At 47.1% G+C, this 15,565-nt stretch overlaps 1 protein-coding gene and 1 pseudogene across 1 annotated transcript in view; one reads left to right on the forward strand and one right to left on the reverse strand.

Moving 5' to 3' along the window:
• The window catches only part of LOC149343865 (uncharacterized), a 93,833-nt gene extending 90,441 nt beyond the window's left edge, over positions 1-3,392 (reverse strand). The window contains exon 1 of the mRNA XM_089546091.1: positions 3,300-3,392. The gene's annotated coding sequence lies outside the window, so the exon portion shown is untranslated. The remainder of the gene's footprint in view (positions 1-3,299) is intronic.
• Positions 3,393-3,480: 88 nt separating this feature from the next.
• LOC149343869 (legumain pseudogene) lies at positions 3,481-5,001 on the forward strand (annotated as a pseudogene).
• The last annotated feature ends 10,564 nt before the right edge of the window (positions 5,002-15,565 follow it).

The following is a 15,565-nucleotide window of genomic DNA, read 5'->3' on the forward strand; positions in this document are numbered from 1 at the left end:
AAGGCGAGACGTAACACCCTATTATGCCAAGCATACTACTTTAGCTACCACTTCAGCCCTTCACCGTGGTTATGCGCCTCCAAATCACGTAATACATGACGTCACACCACGTGACACGGTGACGTCACGACAGTAGAGAAACGGGGGCCCACCTCGCGCCGTCGCTGCGGTTGTGCGCCTCCAAATCACTTGATAGATGATGTCACACCACGTGACACGATGACGTCACGACAGTGGAGAAACAGGGGCCCACCTCGCGCCGTCGCTGTGATTGTGCGCCTCAAAATCACGTGATACATGACGTCACACCACGTTACACGATGACGTCACGACAGTGGAGAAACGGGGCTCCAACTTGTGCCGTCGCTGCGGTTGCACGCCGTGTGAATCACGTGGTATGGTGACGTCACACTCCCGCGCATTTCGAACGCGCGTTCACACTCGGTGTAGGTGAAACGCTCACTCCACCGGTCAGGCGGACGCGGCTTCCGTGGCAATCCAGGCGCTCACCCAACGCGCGTCTCGGGGTTAGTCGGCGTTCCGCTGTAGCCATGCCGTTGTCTTCCCCCACGACGAAGGCTTCTAGTGGTTGTATTAAAATGACCAAGTATTCAACCAAGGAAAGCCATGTATTACCAAGCCTAGCCATCAATATGCTTCGCATCTGACCAGGGTTAACCAAGTTAAGCCTCAGCCATTTTTTTTCTGGTAGCGCAAAGCTAAATCGGTGTGAAAAAGGAAGGGCAAACTTCCAGCGTGATGTCATGCCAAGAATGTGCTTAAAAATGTACGTGACAATTAAATTTCGAAATTATGTGTTGCTGAGAGCTGTTCGCTTAGAGGAGCTTAGGCAGTTTAAAATATTTTATAAATGTTTTAGACCGCCATTGGTCAAATCAAGCAAAGAAGTTCAAGATCGCATTACAAATAGTAAAGACTTTAGGCAACACGCAAAGCGTACAGGATACCTAGGGGAAACAAGGTTGCCTTGTTGAGTCTAAGTAAATATCAGAGACATTTACAGCGAATCTAGCTGGGTACCTTCAGCTAGCTTGTGGTGACTCAAAAAGAGTTTGGTGCAGGAGAGACTAGGGTTTTGTACAGTAACGTCAAAGGCTGCACCAGGCGAAGCATGGCGCTGGCATCTGCGTCCTTGAAAAGGTTGGTACAGATATCGAGCCTTTTTGCATTCACCAGGAAATATCAAGGGTGTTTAAATATTTGGCGATGAGAATCTTTATGAAAAAGGAATTAGTTAAGCGGATTGAGAAATACAAAACCACAGTTTGGGGAAGATTCGCTCGCATATCCATATCGAACATATCTGACAATATATTTTCTATATATACCCGACAATATATATATATATATATATATATATATATATATATATATATATATATATATATATATATATATATATATATATATATATATATATATATATATATATATATATATATATATATATATATATATATATAGACCACATATCATATCCAATATATTCGATAATTTGCGGAAGTTTCAGCCCTGGTTGAGGGATGAATCGGCTAGAAGCCCACGGATAAGTGTATGGAGGAATGCTGATTATTGCTTAATATGACAGGCCGTGGATGCATGACAAGACTATAAGGGCTCTCAACCATACTTTCGGTAGATATCGGATTAAAATGACCTTAGCCGTTTACCTAGTCGAAATTAAATATGCAAGCACCAAACGGTGAGAACGAATAGTACATAGCACAATCTACACACTCTTATCAAAAGAATGGACCATGCAATGAATGAATTGTGTGTTAAACATAATGACGCTAAAACAGCGATGAAAGTCATACTACAGATTCTTTAGGCTGTATTTCCAAGAAACAATGCGGCCAATGATAAGCGCCTGCAGTTTACACGACCTTGCAAAACAACTCATCGGTACTATATGGCGTCACGATGTGATCGGGTTCGCAGAAATTTGTTGGCTCAGTGCCCTGTCTAGTGAAGGAGTTCAAAAATCTTGTTAAAGATTAAAAGCAGTCTGGTGCGCCACTGATGCTCTCGCAGCGGAAAAGGTCACGCCACGATATCGCGATCATCGCTTGTTTCATAGCTTCTCGTGCTTCGTCAGCTCAATCTGCACTGGTTTTTGAAGCGTTCAGACGTGCCTAACCTCGACTCCTGCTCCTTCCACTTCGCCCGACCGTAATGAAGACGCCGCGGCAGCATCTCTTCTTGTTGGTTTAGAGCCCTTTCACTCTGGCGAGCCACAAAGGGCAGGCAAATAGGCAGCAGCTCGACGACACCGTTGTTCACGTTTGCAAGGGCAACCCGAGGGTCGCCTTCTCGATAGATTCTCGTTTGAAGCAAAAACTCTGAGGACTGACGTTGTTCGCGCGGTTTCGAGAGTTTCGTCTGTACTGCCGGCGTCCCCTGCACTAGCGCTCGTTCCTATAAAATGCTATTTCTATGGTACTATAACTACCTGAGTGAAGAGGAGGATGCCTTGGCGGTTTTAATGAGCACCGCGGCCGTGGAAACATCATGATGACGGGAGCGCATCTCAGAGCCGCTCTGCCAGTCTATATGCCGGCGTCAGAAAAAAGCGCTACCATTGTTCGTGCTCATACAACGACCTGGGTTAGAGCAATGTCAAAAATGAATCCTTTTTGAGAATCTTTGGCCAATACCGAGTTGCTGGTAGAAGTGATAACTGCTACTGTGACACAAGCAAATTTCTTCCCATACTTGCTGCTGCTGCCCAGTGCGCCTGTTGTCAGCTAGCTCCGCTCCTGAATGCGTTGCGAGAATCGAGCATATTTTTTATTTTATTACGATACGGGGTTTAGAGTAACGGTGACGACATCCGCACCTTTATTACAGCGCTGGCTAGTTGCAAAGCGCCCTCAGCTGCCGCATATTTGTGAAATAGGCTGGGCTTAGTGAATAACAGAGCACACAAGGAGCAGCGCACTTCGTCGCCCGGCTCGCCCGCGAGCGGCGTCCCCTAAACCATGCACAGTTCTTAATGCCCGGAAGTTATCATAAATAATTTGGGCACCTCTCAAATGTGTATTACAACTTCTTTTTTTGGGGGGGGCACTACTTATGCTGTGTATGACTGCACTGAGGGAAAATATAAGTAAATAGGAGCAGAGCAGTGACTAAACACTAAGAAAGTCATTCGCGTCACTTGATACATAGTAGGGCAGAGAAATTATTCGTAGAAAGGTGGTCTATTATTAAATTACAGTTATTAAATATACCCCAGAAAAAGACCGCAGCACAAAACCGATAGACCGACTGCTCACCGATCAGGCCAAGGGAGGAAAAACAAATCTCAGCAGATATGAAATGTTGTATCTTTCCTCCTGCAAAACATCACGTTGCTACGCAGTTCACCGGCCTCTCAAGCACGGAGCACGGGTGCATTGTTATCTCTGCTTATATCCGAAATACTATCTCTCCTGGCCATTGTCGGACTAAACACAATGTTCCTACCCACGTCTGCAGCCACTCCTAACAGTCTGTAGGCAATTCGAAGCCAGCGCTGGCGTTTATAAACGCTGTATAACCAAGGCTCCTTCTGTCAGTGCACACCAAGCATGGCGCCCTCCCTATCGGTTCTTCTGCTCTTCATTGCCTTCATTATAGTCGCAGCCGCCGCACCAGAGAAGGACAATGATTTTAAAAATGGTGAAAGCGCTGAACCAAAGCTCTGGGCACTTCTTGTCGCAGGCTCAAACGGCTATGGCAACTACAGGCACCAAGCAGACATCTGTCACGCCTACCACGTCCTCAGCGATCACGGAATCCCCGATGAGCGCATTGTGGTGATGATGTACGACGACATCGCGAACGACACCGAAAACCCTACACCTGGAGTGATCATCAACCACCCCAACGGAAACAACGTATACCCCGGAGTCCCCAAGGACTACACCGGAGACCTGGTAAGCCCCCAAAATTTCCTTGATATTCTTCAGGGCAAAAAGGTCAGCGGCGGCAGCGGCAAAGTCATCGCCAGTGGACCCAATGACCACATCTTCGTCAACTTTGCAGACCATGGGGCGCCAGGTCTGATCGCATTTCCCAATGACGAGTTGCATGCCCAGCCATTCATAAATGCAATCAAGAAAATGCACGAAGAAAACAAATTCGCCAAGATGGTCATCTACATAGAGGCCTGCGAATCAGGCTCGATGTTTGACGGCCTGCTGCCAGACAACGTGAACGTGTACGCCACGACGGCAGCGAATCCCGACGAATCCTCCTACGCGTGCTATTTGGACGAAAAACGTGACACCTACTTGGGTGACTGCTACAGCGTCAACTGGATGGAGGATTCGGATAGGGAGGACCTGCACAAAGAGACACTCATTGACCAGTTCAAGCTTGTGAAGAAGGAGACCACCACAAGCCACGTCATGGAGTACGGTGATTTGAACTTGGGGAAGCTTTCAGTGAGCGAATTTCAGGGCGATAAGCAGACCCAACCCACTGAGTACCCCCCGGCCCCACGTGACCCAGTCTCCAGCCGTGACGTTCCCCTCGTCATTCTCAGGAAGAAGCTAGAGAAGGCAACCGACAGCACTACTAAGCGCTCCCTGATGATTCAACTACAGCGAGCCATCAGGAACAGATTGTTCCTTACCGAGAAAGTGAGTGAAATTGTGAGCTTTGTTTCTGATGGAAACTCCGACAGCGCCGCCTTACTTCTACGCACCAAGCTTCCGCTTCGGAACTTCGGCTGTTACGAGAAAGCTGTGAACCACTTCAACGTAAACTGCTTCCGACTTTCCAAGAACCCATATGCCCTCGAACACCTTCGGGTCCTTGTTAACATGTGCGAATCAGGCTTCGGCATCATTCGTATCACAAAAGCCATGGACTTGGCGTGCACTCATCCTACAGTAATTGATATTGTTTAAAAATTGCTCGCTTGCTTCAGCGGGACTGCCCTGCGTTTTGTTTATCTTTTCAAAATAAATATATCTTTCCTTCTCGCAATAATTGTTCCTCTTTTTGTATCCGAAAAAACTCACCAAAATTAGTTAGAAATCATTGTTAGTAACAGTCTTAGATTGCTGCTGTACAAGCATGAACTCGAATCCTAAACGAATATGGAACCTAGCACTGTAAGAAAAATACCCGTATTATCACTACTCTGCATTTCGCAAGGGGAAAAAATGATGCAAATTTTTGTTTTCAGCAATTTTCCGTACTCAGTTTCAGATTATCCAGTGACTCATGCTTTTTAACTGATCGTATGATAATTCCTTCCGTGCTAGTGCCTGTCAGACGCACGCAAATTTACATAACGTTATGAAGACAAACAGAAAACAGCGTGTTGCGGAACCAGTCGTAAGAAACGGTGTGTTCCTTTCTGTAGATGCACAAAGGATGTTAAGGAAAGCAGCACCCACGCTCTCGTCATGTGCAATGTTATGTATACGAGGGCTCTAGGAAAAATAAAGAAAGCCAAGATCAATGTCTTTGCGGAACAAAGATTAGATGGAGGGCAGTGCCCACACTACACCGCGTCCTATTCAGTGCAGGTAGTTCTGGAGCCGACTAACACAGCACAAGCGGACGGGTGCTATTCTGCAATCAGAACTGCGCACTGATGACCTCATCTGACACGCGGCTATTCAGAATGTCCGAAAGATAAATATCTTTCAGTTATTGTAGACAGCCACGGGCCAGCTGAGGGCGCGGTCAATGTTTTGGTTTGCATTGTTCTTTCATTGTTTTCGCATTGTTTTTTTTATTCTTTTTGAAGTTTTCACGAATAAACTTCTTTATTTCTGTGGGAGGGTTCGGGGAACGGCGTAGGCCATCCGGTTGGGTAGAGCTGCGCTGTGGCCTCAGCACTTTTCACACGAGCGCACTGCATCTGCTGGTACCAAGAGGTGATAAGGGACTGAAGAAAATATAATGAATGAAGAACTCACAAAAAGTGTCTAGCCCACGCATGTTCTCAACACTAAGCCTGGCCGTTATTCGGAACCTCCCACTGCAGAGCAGGAAAAGCGAATGTGGGCTGCCGTACCGTACACAGTTGGAGTAAGTAAAATGCTGGCAGGAATCTTTAACGACTACAAACTACAGATATGCCATATTCCTACAAGCAAGCTTAGGCAGCAACCTGTGAACATCAAAGATAAGTTAGAACACTCAAAATGGACACCCTTGGGTAACTTATAGAACGCCTTGTCAAAACTGTGACGCAGCCTACACCGGCGAATAGAGGAATTATAGGAGGCGGCTAAAGGAGCATCAAAACGATGCTGTTCTGAGGCTCGGCGGCTCCACCGCGCTGGGGCGTCACAACGTAGAATACGAATTTGCCTGGGACTAAACCACAATCATTGCCACTGAGATATTATTACCATTGCGCCTATTCCTAGAGTAATTTCGGATCCAATCAAGACCGCACGACCTTAATCGTACATGTAATCCGCGTGTTGTCCTGTGCTTTCTTCTCTTCGTCCCACGTCGTTTCGCGCGGTTGCAATATGCACTCCATTCTTAATCGTCGTACAATTGGGTCAGTTCCTGAAGCATACTCGTGTTCAATCGGAAGCTTGGGCGAGTTGGTACGACATTTTCCTGAATAACAGCGCGAACTTGGACGAGGACAGAAGACACATGGGCATGGACACGTCTATGTGTCTTTCTTCTGTCCTCGATATACTTGTGTTCATCACGGTGACTATCGAACGTGTAAATAGTTCGAGTCATTTTTTTCGTGTGTGAGCAGGTTCTGAAACGTCGTTTGTTTTTGCGCAATTTTCTTCGTTTTGGCGAGGGTTTGTTCTTACAATCATAATATTTCTTCACCTGAACCATCATGTAGTGCTCCTTACAAAGTTAAAAAAAATTTCTCCGTTGCTTAATTTACTACAATTTATTATGCATTTTTTTAATATCCACTTCATGGCAACTGCGCTGCCTTCACATTACATGAGACTTTGCTTTGTAAAAAAGTTATATTTTTAGATTTTGCCCTCATCTGATAGAGAATTTCTTTACCTGTACGAAAATATGTCACATTTGGGCATTAGCGTTTTAAAAATATTTTATGTCCTTTTTCTTCGTCAAGTCAACCAGAAAAGCGAGTACACCTCAGCGTGGTCTCTTCGTTTCGGGTACTTGCAATAAGGCAATGCTCATGAGCTTTTGATCAGACACCCAGGTTTTGGTATCGGTTTCCAATTGGGCCTTGTTCGCAATACGTTTTTCAGCCGCTAAGGCTTCTCTTGTAGCCCTTCTGTGAATGAAAGTTTTGATGAATAAAATATTTTTCAGAGACTTTACTGGCGTTTTTCTCAAAACAAGATTTTTGGATGTTTGTGTACCTCTTTCTCTATGAGTGGAGGGCAGAAGCAAACAAAATATTTCACATAGGTTAATAAATCAAATGTTCATAACTGGAACTAGAAGAGATAGCGTGGGTGCATTTTTATTTTTCTTACAAAAAAAAACATACATATATGGCAATTTTATTGCATCGACAAAGATAAAAAAAACTACATAGAATGTTTGCTGCGTTCGAATCGGAGCGAAAGTACGGATTTGTGCTACGTTGAAGACTACGCTGAGCAGGCAGCGCCGCGGGACGGAGCAGATTGAGGTCGAAGAAGACGACGCTCTCCAATTCGCAGCGCCGCCGCGGTGGCTCAGTGGTTATGCTGCTCGGCTGCTGGCCCGAAAGACGCGGGTTCGATCCCGGCCGCGGCGGTTGAATTTCTTTGGAGGAGAAATTCTTGAGGCCCGTGTACTGTACGATGTCAGTGCACGTTAAAGAACTCCAGGTGGTCGAAATTTCCGGAGCCCTTCACTACGGCGTCTCTCATAGCCTTAGTCGCTTTGGGACGTTAAGCCCCATAAACCAAACCTAAACCAAACCAATTCGCAGCGGGAGAGTGTGGTGCAGTTCAATATGAGGCATGTTCGCTGCCCCGATAGCCTAGTGGCGAAAAGAAAAGTCTAAGCATGCTTACGCCACAAACAGCAGGCCACCATACCCACCCCTGTATTACCGCACATTCCGAAACATCAAAACTCCGGGAGGCACACACATGCACCCAGATACGGGAGCCAGCTCGGCGGCTCTTGCAGAGCAGCATAGACTCCCCACACAAAAGCCGATTGTTCACGAAACAAATATTTCGACGACTGTGGTGATTCGGCTGGCGGTCTATCATGCGGCTCTTGCAGAGACTTAATAGCCCTAGCAATATAGAGAGATGATGTGGCACAACACAGTTTTTACATGCAATAAAAAAAAAATGCGGCGATTGCTTAGGGGTCTCCCTGAGCGGCCCTTAAAGGAGATCTGTTCGCTTATCCGCGGGTTTTGCAACTAGCTATTGGTATTGATTGAGTTTTTCTGCATGGTTTCACCTCTAACTCAGCTGAAGGTCAAATTTACACGCTCCGCGATTGAAGCCCTAGGTGCCGTAGGGAAGCTTTCGCTTCAAAAAGTAACAAACCTACGTTTCGTTCGAAGCGCATCAATAAGTTTATTTCCAGTTATGGAAAGCGTCGGTTGCTACTTTCGTACGAAATTGCAACACTGTGGAGTAGATGGTAATAAAAAGGCACACTTGTAGAAAAAAGAAAAACAAAAATAGAAATTATATATAACGTTCTAAACTAAACTACTTTTGACCTTTTAAAGGCATAGCTTTTATTACAGCTACTCTACACCGTTCGTTTGAAACTCATTTTCATAGTCTCACACCACCTTAAGCTGTGGTGGTGGTGTGACACTTTTACTAGAACATCCTTTCTATTAGGCGTTCAATGGTGCCTGGGCCAAGGCGACAAGGGAACGTTGCAGCTGAAGATCCAGGGAGGCGAGCGAGATGGGCCACGGTGGAGGTTGGGGGAAAGGATAGGCGGGGGACTGGAAGGCTGCGTGGCACTGTGTAAGGCAGTGTTCTATGTCTGCATATGTGTATGGACAGTTTGGGCACTGAGGTCTGGAAGTGTACCGGTACGGATAAAGTCTGGCTGGTGTACGTATAAGATTAAACTGTATTCGGCGAAGAATGCGAGATTCACGTACGGATCGACAAGGGTGGGTGTGGCGGCGGTAAATCAGCTAAGTTCAATTTTTGCTGCATGTAATATTCGCCGACAGTTCGTTTGTAAGCCCTGGCCTGCTCCGTCGGTGTGCTCGTTAATGGGATCCCCGGCGCCCGGTGTATAGTATCGCAGGCAGGCTGGTGAGCCAGCTCATTGCCGGAGATGCCCATGTGACCAGGGATCCACCGAAGGGTCACCGGTCGTGGGCTTAATGCTATGAGGGTGGCATCTAAGGCCGATCGGGTAGGGAATCGGAGGGCTCTTTCGTGGAAGGCACGCAGAGCTGCCTGCAAGTCTGTATAGACAACGTATACGGAGCGGGGAGTAGGGTGGCAAATGTGTGATGGCATCGGCGATCCCGTGTATTTCTAGGGCGAGAGTGGAGAGTGGGGAGGTCTATGGACCGGTTTTGTGAATGCTGGTTGTGGAGAGCCAAGGGTGGAGGAAGAAGGCTGCTGTGGAGCCCTCGGTTTCCGTGAGACAGGCTTCTGTGTAGGCCACCGCCGCAGCGTCCAAAGATGGCTTACAACCATAAGCTGTGGAGGATGTTCCGAAGCATCTGATCCGGTGCTCGGTGGAAACGTACTTCTTGCGTGGTTCCTTTTACTGGCATGGAATGAAAGCCCGACAAATATGAAAATACAAAACACGTGACTGCACTTATGCACTAACATGTTACAGCAATTGCAGCTTTCTTTTGAAGAAAGAAAACATGCGCGCTCACCATGTCCAAGTGAGCACGCGTCGCTCATTTCGTCGTGCTGCGCAATTATACAAGTAAAGAAAATGGAGGCTATCTAGAGCTACGCGACAACGATTGTTTCCCTTCCTTTCTGTGTTTCTACGCTGCAATGGCACAATAAAACGTGTGTCTTAATTCGCTTTCGGTGGCCTGCCCCTGATTTATCTCAGATCAAGGTTCCCCTTCTATGTTACGGACTAATTTTTAGACGGGCTTTCAAGACTACGGTCGCTCTAGAGGCGTCGGCCGCTAAGTTAGAGACGGTGAGCGCACGCACGTCGTTCAAGAAATGTAACGTTCGACGAAAACTCGTCTGGTCGGGTAGAAAATTCATGAATTTAATGGAAGGAACGCCGACCAAAAGGTTGTTCTTAATATGAAAACGAAGACAAAGAAAACACAACTTCGTTCAAACGCCTTTGGGAGCGCTAGAGTACGGTAGCGCAAAAGTCCAATTTCGTGGTTTCTTTCGTATATGGCGGACATTCTTCAAGTTCTGAAGGAACCAGCGCACAAAACACAACGGACAATAAAAAGGCGGAACACGACGGACAGGAGCGTTCCTGTCCGTCGTGTTCCGCCTTTTTCTTGTCCGTTGTGTTTTGTGCGCTGGTTCCTTCAGAAGTATGTATTACCAACTAGCCCAACAACAAGTGTTGCTCAAATTCTTCAAGTGCCGGGGGAAAAAAATGCCACGTAGGATATGTAGGTCGCTACAAAGAACTGAATCAGGTGGTCCTCAAACCCCTCTACGTGCAAGAAAAAAAACTCTATTGGTCCTAGTTAATTTGATGAGGTGTTGACCGAATCGATCGGTGTTGGTGATCGACCAGATCGAAGGTGTTGATCTTGAATTCTTCTAATCGTTCAGTGATCCGGCGACACGTTGCTGAGCAGACCGGACAACTTCTTCGGGGCTATGTAGTTTATTGCATGAGCACTCACCAGCGACTTCCCTCCGATCTCCCCCAGACCTCGCCCAGTCTCCTCTCCGGTGCCGGCCGGTCTCTCCGGACTCTCTCAAGCTGCGATCTCCAAGTCCCCCCTGGTCCGATCTCCCCCTTTCGCACCAAGAACTCGCCCTTAAATCCCCTTGCGCAGCATTCTGGGGACTCTTTTTGTAACCAATCGGAAATGCGCTTGTCAGAGCCAATCAGGATAATTTTGTTCAAACTAAAGGAGCCAGTAGCACGCCGGTGTTCACGATGCTGTTGTTTCGCGAGCACCGCGCGAATCCCAAGAAAGCGTTACTCATTTCTGCTTGGTTACAGCACGAGGCACGAACACACAAAAACAACAGCGAGGTACAGGGAAGGCGAACACCCAGTCCGAACCACGCGTACTGCCGCGGTCGCTCTCTCCCCTTTCGCTGCTCGTCTCTGAGGCATCCCGTCCGTCACGCGGTCTGCAGTTGAAAGCAATAAATTTACACGCACTCCCTTCGAAACCCCAGGGGTCCGCGCATCGGCCGCGTCTTGCGGCCCGAACGCGACCTTGCAAGACCGGGCCTCCTCCTTGCCGGTTAACCGTCGTTGCCGCCGTCTGCCGCGTTTTTCTCAAAACAAACCCACTTCGGCGTCGCTGAGATGGCGGCTGCTCGAGGAGCCCCGACAAGAAGCTAACACAAACAAAACCAAGGAGGCCAGGCTACCGGCTTCGGGGTGCATGCGCAATGGGTCCCTGAGCCGCAACCCGGCAACTCAACTGTCCTGAAACAGCAATATTTCGGTTTCATTAATAATGTTAGGCATTGATCTAATTAAGCGCAACTTAAAAACACTGACCAGCACCACTCCACGAGAAAATATGTGGCGTTGGATTGACTTGTGTACCGCTTTTTTTTTCAAAACTTGGTCCAGGTTCGGTGAAACAACGTCTAAGATTAATACTATAGACTCAATATTTTAACGTTCGTATATTTATGTTAAAAACCGTGAGAGATACATCGGTAGGTCCTTGGAGGTAGATTTCACTGCAAGGAGGATGTTATGTACATAATAGACCTTTATAATCGGACGGTTAATCAGAAAACCACCTAGTAATATTGTAACGTGGCGGCCAGCCGAAGAATGAGGCGTGGTGAACCATGAACAAGAGATGATTTTAATGGCCGCTGGCCTATCGCGAGGGCTCCGTCCCGCGCCACTGCCAGCTTCGTCTTCCTCGTAACATTACCCCGGGGCCCCCGAGCGATCGTCCCGATCGTAAGCTGAGGAAGACGTGGACGAAGGGATGCGTGATTCAGCGATGGTGTTCGTTGCAGAAAAGAAGTGGCAAGGTGATAAAGTGCTGGCCGCCACAGTGGATGAGATGATCGAAGGATGAGTCCCGGTCCGCGAAGCATCCGGGCCGGAGGGTTCCAGGAGCTGACGGCTGAGGTCCGTGGACGCACCGGACGGCAGGGGCAGGGAGGTGGTGTCTTCACGTGTGGGTCTTGGGTCGGTCGGTTCTTGGGACGGTCGGGTCTCGGGTCGGTCGGGTCTTGAGTCGTCGTGTCTTGTGGTCCGGGCGGGGGACGGGGCGGAGGTGAGCGGCGAGGTCGGTTTAGGTCGGGCGGGCTGGGGCAAGGCCGGGCGGTGCGAACCAGACACTCACGGCCGACGTCCAGGGCAGGCGCAGGACACCGAAGCTCCGGGACCAGGATGGCGATGAAGGACCCCAGCACCTCACACCAAATATAACGTGGCGGCCAGCCGAAGAATGAAGTGTGGTGAACCATGAAGAAGAGATGATTTAATGGCCGCTGGCCTAGCGCGAGCGCTCAATCCCGCGCCACTGCCAGCTTCGTCTTCTTCGTAACAATATTTTTATTTTTGCTAGATTTTGGTGTGCAACCTCATATTACGAAATTGAAGGCTGTAAACATCATCGGCGCGCCAGATCTTTAATTTTTTCTTATCAAATATATATTTTGAAATATTTCATACAAAACTTACGTATTTAAAAACTCGTTAAGTAGTCGTTCCAATGTTTCAAACTTATAAGACAGTGCCACGATGCGTAGAATAGTCGCCGAAATTCATTTTAACAACGTCTGCGTCATAAAACACACCAATGTCATTCCAATGACAATGACACACCAATGCATTTTCTGCATTAAGAATATGAGCGACACAATTATATAAAGGTGGAACGCAGAAAGGTTACTTGAACAAGCTTTTAAAATGGTATTTTTGAAGTTTGATACTTCGAACCCTATTGACGATAAAGAAAAGCTAAAAAACTGAGCTCACCTTCGATGTTGACAGCCTTCAATTTCAAAGTATATTTCGTCTTGAAATAAGAAATAAACTTCAATAGTTAATGCTAATTAATTAATCACCAAATTTCCTCTTCACGAAACGATCTACCTGCAGAAACTACACCATCGTATCTCCAAGAGATCTTGAATAGAAATCATTAAATGTTGAATAAAATCACTCAGTATACAAAAACGGAAGAAGTGAAAATCATCGGAATTTTCTAGCCGCCCCAGAAATCCACTTCCCGGCTACAAGGCTACAAGAGGGCAGAATCAGCGTGCCTAGTTACGGACAAAAACAGAATGATGCAGGTGAAATAGAATGCGATTCGCAATTTTTCTCTGCAGGTTAAAGGAAAATACGTTCAGTATACAGTCGACTAAGACCGCGCTAGTGTATGGTCCTCTACCCCGAACTTAAGAGCAGATTTACTTGTGCGCCAGGCTATTCCGGGAGCAGACAGATAACAGAAGCTGCTTGCTATTAGATGCATGTTTTTACCTTTTCACTTTCATTACCCTATCTTCCATGACGTACCCCATGCAGCTGTATGTCGTTCAAACCAGAACTCATGCGCATTTACTCAGTGTGAATAGCAAAACCAGGCCACGAAACGAAATCGACAAGACTGCTGATATCATCACCTCAGCTCTCCTGCTTGTGAATTTCAAATTCATGGCATTCAGTGTCTTCGGACATTAGGTACTTTTAACTTAGCGCGTACCGGTACCGCTTACATCTCCCAGCCATTGGCTACGAGCTGATCGTTCCTGACGCGAGAGGCGTGACTTCCTCTGGTGTCAGTACACCTTTTACTTAGTGCCACTGTTCACTGACACAATGCGCGCGTTTGGTACGTTCATATCCTCCCACACTGTGCTTCTTCATATTTAACAGCTACATTCCTTATAATCTTGCACTTGTTCCTGCCAGCCTTCAAGTTCATTCCTTAGTCACATCACATAGCCACCGGGCATAAAGCCGCTTCTAGATCAGTCCCGAATGAAAAAAATGAACAGTGCTTAAGTGTCTCCATAAATTCTGTGCAGTGACCTCTACTCTGCTTTCCTGCAGTGCAGTGTCAATGTCCTAAGTGTGGCTCCATAGCAGTGTTCCATACGCTCTCCGAAGCGCACACACCAAGCAAGAACGACCGGTGATACGTGTGCGGTTATCCTCGTCTGCACGTCGATTGATCGCTGCCCAGTGCTACAATTGTGCGGTGTCGTATACTGAAGCATGTATTTGGCACATTACTACCCCTAGCCCTCTCCAAACAAGACCTCCCTGCCATGGTCCTATGTGGCTTGCCAGGTGTGTGCTGTCCCCTCTTCCACGTACCCGCTTCACCTCCTTCATCTCCTCCTCTAGCTCTGAGCAGTGATCACCGCAGAGGGCAGCAGAAGTGAGAGCCATCATGACACTCGCCCCCCCCCCCCCCCGCCACAAGGAGCGTGGCGCTTTTCGGAGCTAAAAAGCGAGATCTGCGCATGCGCAGTGGCGGTACGCGGTAATCGGTAGCTGTAGTGGTACGCGCTATGCTGAAAGTATATGTCAACCCCAGTTGAACGTTTTAAAGTCAAAAAGAGTTTCTAATGAAATGAATGAAACTGAAGAAGAGTTCCTTCAAGAGGACAGTGAGAGGCCGGGCCCGTGGAATGGAGAGAGCGATAGCAATAAAGAACATTAAATGTGTCTGCAACCTGGCGGTCGATACAGCAGCAGATTGTAAGATACACAGAGTAGTTTAGCCATATGTTGGAAGAATTACACTCAGATGTGCCACATTCGCGTAAGGGCGCCGCCCGTCAAAATCGAAAATGTGAGGTCCTCATTAGAGTGCGCACGCTAAACGGAATCTCAACCTTGCCACCCCTAGGACATAATTTATGAGACTTTCTATTCTTAAACGTAGATAACATGCACTCGTTCATATACTGTCTACTATTATTAGCAACACTGCGTATGCCACTCGTAAAGCATCACCAGCAGCAATCCGTAAGTTCAAAAAACAGTGAGCCCGCACAGAAGATGCGTCCGATCATCAGATACACTTGCGTGTAAATGAAATTGGGTGGACCCGAACAACATCGGCACCTTGTGCAATTTGCAATACGTTCGTGCAATTTTATCAATGTATGAGTTACGGAAATCGTAGCTACTTCAGCTGCCCATAGCCCAGAATCGTACGAATAAAGTTATTGCATGAAGATCGCCATTTCTGCAGTTTTCTAGTGATTTATGTTTGGTTTTGCAATTGTTCTTCCGGAAATAGTCTCTTACTGCTGTAGGCCATTACAGAAACAAAAAAACAGCCTGGTTACACAAACTTAACGTCGCGAACGCTGAAACTAACAGCGAAGCCGCTTGGCGTTCCCTAATCGCAAGTCTAAGCTTCATAACTTTGTAAAATAAGAACTTTTTCATGAAATTTCTTAAGAAGTTTCATAAACTTCTCGAAGCCAGCATATAGATTAGCTCAGCGGTTATCTCTTGG

The sequence above is a fragment of the Amblyomma mixtum genome, chromosome 5, assembly GCF_055824585.1.
Source record: "Amblyomma mixtum isolate Tamu chromosome 5, ASM5582458v1, whole genome shotgun sequence".
Lineage (NCBI taxonomy): Eukaryota > Metazoa > Arthropoda > Arachnida > Ixodida > Ixodidae > Amblyomma > Amblyomma mixtum.